Source organism: Dendrobates tinctorius, unplaced genomic scaffold, assembly GCF_039654945.1.
Source record: "Dendrobates tinctorius isolate UK_male_01 unplaced genomic scaffold, ASM3965494v1 ptg000128l, whole genome shotgun sequence".
Classification (NCBI taxonomy): domain Eukaryota; kingdom Metazoa; phylum Chordata; class Amphibia; order Anura; family Dendrobatidae; genus Dendrobates; species Dendrobates tinctorius.
Window position 1 is genome coordinate 17,664,033 of NW_027361796.1, and position 6,709 is coordinate 17,670,741.

Consider the following 6,709-nt stretch of genomic DNA (forward strand, 5'->3'; position numbering starts at 1 on the left):
CGGGAGGATCTGGAGGAAGTTCCTCTCAGTATCAAATACCAGCGCAGGGGGTGTGGTACCTCTATCAAAGATCTCAGAGTTCCTGCAAAAGGGCTTAGAGCAAGGCCTAGCTACCAGAACATTGAAAGTTCAGGTGGCGGCCCTAGGGACCCTTTACAACTATAACTTGGCAGGGAACCGTTCAGTGGCCAGGTTCATCAAAGCAGCCGGTAGATCCAGGCCAATACCTTCCCTAAATACTCCTCCCTGGGACCTAAACTTGGTACTCTCAGCCCTGTCCAAGCCTCCCTTTGAACCATTACAAGAGGCCCCTCTAAAACTGATATCGCTCAACACCTCCCTCTTGGTAGCCCTGACATCGGCCTGCAGAATCAGTGATATCCAAGCCCTGTCAGCCTTCCCTCCATTTACTCAGATCCTAGAGGATAGGGTGGTACTTAGGACAGACCCAGCCTACATGCTGAAGGTAGCATCCCGATTCCACAGAACCCAGGAAATCTCCCTCCCTTCATTTTGCCCCAATCCCAAAAACAGGGAAGAGGTATTACACACATTAGATGTTAGGAGATGCCTAATTGAATACCTAGAGGCCACCAGGGAGTGTAGAAAGGATAGGTCTCTTTTTGTGTGCTTCCAGGGGCCAAGAAAAGGGCAGAAGGCATCAAAGAACACGCTGGCGAGGTGGATAAGAGACGCCATCACCTTGCCATACTCGTCGCAGGGGGCGAACGTCCCAGACAGAATAACAGCCCACTCCACAAGAGCGATGTCAACTTCCTGGGCAGAGAGAGCAGGTGTCTCCACTGAGCAGATATGTAGAGCCGCTACTTGGTCCTCTCCTTCAACTTTCTTTAACCACTATCGGCTGGACCTAGCCACCTCCTCAGATCTAACCTTTGGTAGAAGGGTGCTGGAGGCAGTGGTCCCCCCCCAAATAGTCTCTGCAATTCTCTCTCCGTGGTGCCGTCATGGGGAAAGAGAAAATCGTAGTTACTTACCATTAACGGTATTTCGATGAGCCCATGACTGCACCCGTATATTCCCTCCCTACACGCGTGGGGTGCTTATATTGTAAATACAGTTTAACCAAATAGTCACATGGTGTCTCCTCTATGCAGTTTAATGATTATAGACATGTTCTTTTTCTTAAAGTTGTTCATGTTATAGGCCAAAGTTCAGTTAAATGCTCTGTAAAACAACTGATGCGGGAGAGAGGTACTGCCTTTTTGTCTGTAGGTTTCCTGTCCCCGTGGGGCGGATCTCCTCTCTCCGTGGTGCCGTCATGGGCTCAGAGAAATACTGTTAACGGTAAGTAACTACGATTTTTGATATAATGTCAATGTACAGGTGCTTCTCACAAATTTAGAATATCATCAAAAAGTTAATTTATTTCAGTTCTTCAATATAAAAAATGAAACTCATATATATTATATAGTCATTACAAGCAGAGTGATCTATTTCAATTGTTTTATTTCTGTTAATGTTGACGATTATGGCTTACAGCAAATGAAACCCAAAGTCATTATCTCAGTAAATTACAATACTTTATAACACCAGCTTGAAAAATTATTTTAAAATCTGAAATGTTGGCATACTGAAATGTATGTTCAGTAAATCCACTCAATACTTGGTTGGGCTCCTTTTGCATCAATTACTGCATCAATGCAGCGTGTTATGGAGGCAATCAGCTTGTGGCACTGCTATAATAATTATTTTATTTCTATAGTGCCGACATATTCCGCATCACTTTACATTTCAGAGGGGACTTGTACAGACGATAGACATTACAGCATAACAATAATCACATAGATCATAACAGATACCAAGAGGAATGAGGGTCCTGCTCGCAAGCTTACAATCTGTGAGGGAAAAAGGTAAGACACGAAAGCTGGGTGATAGCAGTTGCTTTCATTGTTCGGACCAGCCATAATGTTAAGTGTGTAACAGTACAGACACAGAGGGCTAATAGATGCATAAAGCATGTGGGAACATGATGCGGGGAACCTGGTTATGGTAAAACTTTTGTCTGTGCCACACAGATAGTTAGGTTAATGTGTTGAGACGGTAGGCCGGTCTGATTAAGTGCGTTTTTAGGGCACGCTTAAAATTGTAGGGATTGGGGACTAGTCGTATTGACCTGAGAAGTGCATTCCAAAGAATTGGCGCAGCACGTGTATAGTCTTGGAGATGGCAGTGGGGGGTTCTGATTATTGAAGATGCTAACCTCAGGTCATCAGCAGAACGGAGGGCACAGGTAGGGTGGTAGACTGAAATGAGGGAGGAGAGCCGTGGAGTGCTTTGTGGGTGAAGGTAATAAGTTTGTACTGGATTCTGGAGTGGATGGGTAACCAGTGTAAGGACTGGCACAAGGTAGAGGCATTGGTGTAACAAAACACAAGAGTGAGCCAGTGATCGTATGTGGGGGGTGAATGAAAGCTCAGTCAAGTATGACCCCAAGACAGCAGGCATGTTGCTGGAGAGTAATAGTGGAACCACACACAGAAATGGCAATGTTGGGCATCGGTAGATTAGTAGAGGGAGGAAACACAAGGAGTTCAGTCTTTGGCCTGTTTCACACTTCCGTTTTTTCAAATCCGTCAAAATCCGTTGGTTTCCGTAAAAAAACGGATCCGCCTTTTTTTGCAGGATCCGTTTTTTTTCCATAGCGGTTACCGTGGATCCGTCAAAAAACGGATCCGTTTTTTTAAAAACGGATCCGTTTGCATCCATTTCCGTCAAAAAAACGGAAACGGATCCGTTTGGCGGACACAAAAATGGAAGTGTGAAACAGGCCTTAGACAGGTTCAGTTTCAGATATAGTGAGGACATGATGTTAGACAGCATTTAGACAATCGCTGGTGTTTTCTAAAAAGGCAGGCATGATGTCAGGAGAAGAAACGTATAATTGGGTGTCATCAGCATAGAGATGGTACTGGAAACCAAATCTACCGATTGTTTGACCAATAGGGGCAGTGTACAAAGAGAAGAGGAGGGGGCCTAGAACCGATCCTTGAAGAACCCCAACAGTAAGTGGAAGATGTGGGGAGGAGGAGCCAGCAAAAAATATGGCTCCTTCTCCCCACATGATGTTATGGAAGCCCAGGTTGCTTTGATAAGTCTTCAGCTCATCTGCATTGTTGGGTCTGGCATCTCTCATTTTCCTATGGCTATTAAAGCACAGTGAAACTGTTGTTTTTAAACCAGGTATTGGTACTTTTGGCAGTGTGGACAGGTGCCATGTCCTGCTGAAGAATTAAATTTCCATCTCCAAAAAGCTTGTCGGCAGAGGGAAGCATGAAGTGCTCTAAAATTGCCTGGGAGATGGCTGCGCTGACTTTGGTCTTGATAAAACACAGTGGACCTACACCAGCAGATGACATGGCTCCCCAAACCATCACTGATTGTGGAAACTTCACACTACACCTCTAGCAGCTTTGATTGTCTGTCTCTCCATGCTTCCTCCAGATGCTGGGACCTTGATTTCCAAATGAAATGCAAATTTTACTTTCATCTGAAAACAACACCTTGGACCACTGAGCAACAGTCCAGTTCTTTTTCTCCTTGGCCAAGGTAAGACGCTTCTGACGTTTATTGGTCATGAGTAGCTTGATAGAAGGAATGTGACACTTGTAGCCCATGTCCTGGATATGTCTGTGTGTGGTGGCTCTTGAAGCAATGGCTCCAGCAGCAGGCCACTTCTTGTGAATCTCCCCCAAATTTTTGAATGGCCTTTTCTTAACAATCTTTTCAAGGCTGTGGTTATCCCAGTTGCTTGTGCACCTTTTTCTACCACACTTTGTCCTTCCATTCAACTTTCCATTAATATGCTTGGATATAGAACTCTGTGAACAGCCAGCTTCTTTAGCAATGACCTTTTTTGGCTTATCCTCCTTGTGGAGTGTGTCAATAACTGCCTTCTGGACATTTGTCAAGTCAACAATCTTCCTCATGATTGTGGAGCCTACTGAAACAGACTAATGGACCCTTTTAAATGCTTAGGAAGCCTTTGCAGGTTTTTTTTAATTATTCTAATTTACTGAGATTACGACTTTTGGGTTTTCATTGGCTGTAAACCATAATCATCAACACTAACAGAAATAAATACTTAAAATAGATCACTCTGTAATGACTCTATTTAGTATGAGTTTGACTTTTTGTATTGAAAAACTGAAATTAACTTTTTGATGATATTCTAATTTTGTGAGAGGCACCTGTATAGATCAACAATATCTTCCGCAGAAGTTTACAAATCAGACAGTACATTTACAATCAATAACAGATATTACAGAGTAAGGCCTCTTTCACACATCAATTTTTCGCCGTCAGGCGCGATCCGGCTTTTTTTTGTAAAACCGGATCCGGCAAAATGCAATGCCGGATCCAGTTTTTCCCCATTGACTTGCATTAGCGTCGGATCGCGCCGGATGGCATTGCGTTTCATCCGTTTTTTGCCGGATCCAGCTACTTGTCTCATTCCGGCATCAGGAAAAAACGGCTACTGTAACGTTTTTTGTCTCCGGCGAAAAAGCCGGAAGCGCCGGATCCGACGCTTTCGGCTTTTTGCCACAATGAAAGTCTATGGGCGCCGGAATGCGCCGGATCCAGAAAAAGACGGATCCAGCCACCGGATCCGTTTTTTTAAGTCTGCGCATGCTCAGATCCAATTGGCCAGCCCCCAGGAAACAGATATAACCTGCTAGACGGATCCGGCAGAAAAACTGATCCGTTTCTACAGTTCTCCAAAATTTATGCCGGATCCGTTTTTTCTAAAAATAGCCGGATCCTGCCTGACGGCAAAAAACTGATGTGTGAAAGTAGCCTAACATATAATTTCAATAATTCAAGCAAGTGAAGTGAGGGCGCTATGCTCAAGGAAGTGGTGATGACACAAGAGGTAAAAAGTGTTTGTCGTTTATGGCCAGCCATCTTTATAACAAATAAGGCATTCATGTAAAACTGCATAAACTGCTCACCAGGCCATTTCTTTCTATGTCCATATATAAAGTGCATAGTGTGATGGAACATATGATAGACAGAACTTGATTTTGAAGTAAGTGTCAGAAGGATGAACAAGAAAAAGTTAGATTAGTGAAGTGATGAGAGAGGCCTCTCTTAAGAGATGCCTTTTGAAGACATACTTAAAACTTTGGATAATGGTTGCAATTGAAGGAAACATGAATGCTGCCAATTACAGCGATATCCTGGATGAAAACCTCTTCCAGAGTGCTCTGGACCTCTGACCTGGCCCTAAGACAATGGTCCTAAGCACACAGCTAAAATAACAAAGGAGTGGCTTCAGAACAACTCTATGATCATTCTTGACTGACCCAGCCAGAGCCCTGCCCTAAACCCAATTGAGCATCTCTAGAGAGACCTGAAAATTGCTGTCCACCAACGTTCACCATCCAACCTGGCAGAACTGGAGATGATCTGCAAGGAAAAATGGCAGAGGATCCCCAAATACAGGTGTGAAAAACTTGATGCATCATTCCCAAGAAGAGGCTGTACTAGTTTAAAACGGTACTTCTCAATACTGAGCAAAGGGTCTGAATACTTATGACAATGTGATATTTCAGTTTTCCTTTTTATAAAATTTGCAAAAATTTCTACATTTGTTTTTCTATTTTCAGTCAAGGGTGCAGAGTGTACATTAATGAGAAAAAAAAATGAACTTTTTTGAATTTACCAAGTGGCTCAAATGAACAGAGTGAAAAATTTGAAGGTGTCTGAATACTTTCCGTACCCACTGTACATTCTTAACAGAGCCATCACTAACCGTTTATCACTGGTAGGACGCATCCGATTTCAAATTGTTTCTGATAGATCCTATTGCCCTGTTATGAGATCTGTCAGATTAATTTTAGGGTTCCAGTGTTTCGTATGGCCAGCATAGTGCTGCAGGACACAATATCAAAATAATAGTATTCCTCCATGGTCTTCTAATTGTGATGGCACCTTCACAAACAGCATGTTCTAGTCTGGAGACAATATGTCCAACATTTAAAGCTGACTGATGGGATAACAATTCAGGAAAGTGTCAGGCTGGGTTTCTCCATGAGTTTTGTTATACCTGTATACAATGCTATTGCATCTATCATTTATAAAACCTAATGCTGCACAAAACATTTTTTCCCCATCATAGTGTCAGGTTTTCAAGCTCAGCCATTTTGGCTTATGACACGAACGTTCTGTAAAGTGTTAAACCTCACACTAAATTTTCATGCGGATTAATGTATGCATGAAAAGCAGCTAATCTCTTTCATGAATACAGATGATTTTTATAGCTTTGGATAGAATGACAAGTCTTTTGAATTTTTATGTTTTCAGAGCTTTTACATATTTTTACATATTTTGGGGTGGGAGGTCAAGCTATAGCACAGGTTAGAATAACCATCTCTAATTCTTCCTCTTTTTTATTAACCTTTTAGACAGCCCATAGCTTTGATAATGTGTTTTTCTCACCTTTTTGTTATTCAGTGTGACTCATCTTTGTGTTCGCTGGTGGAAGTGTTTAATATACCTGCGTGAAGCTGCCTGATCCATGCCAGTTCATGTTTTTTTCCCGACTTAACACTTTCAGGTAAAATGCACCTATTTCATCGGGTAGTTGGGCAACAGGACATTTCAGTTAGGAATCTGGCTTTCCAGCAAGATAATTTACCCAGAATAGGTTTATATGTGTTGCTAAAATGGTGCTGCAGATCACCAG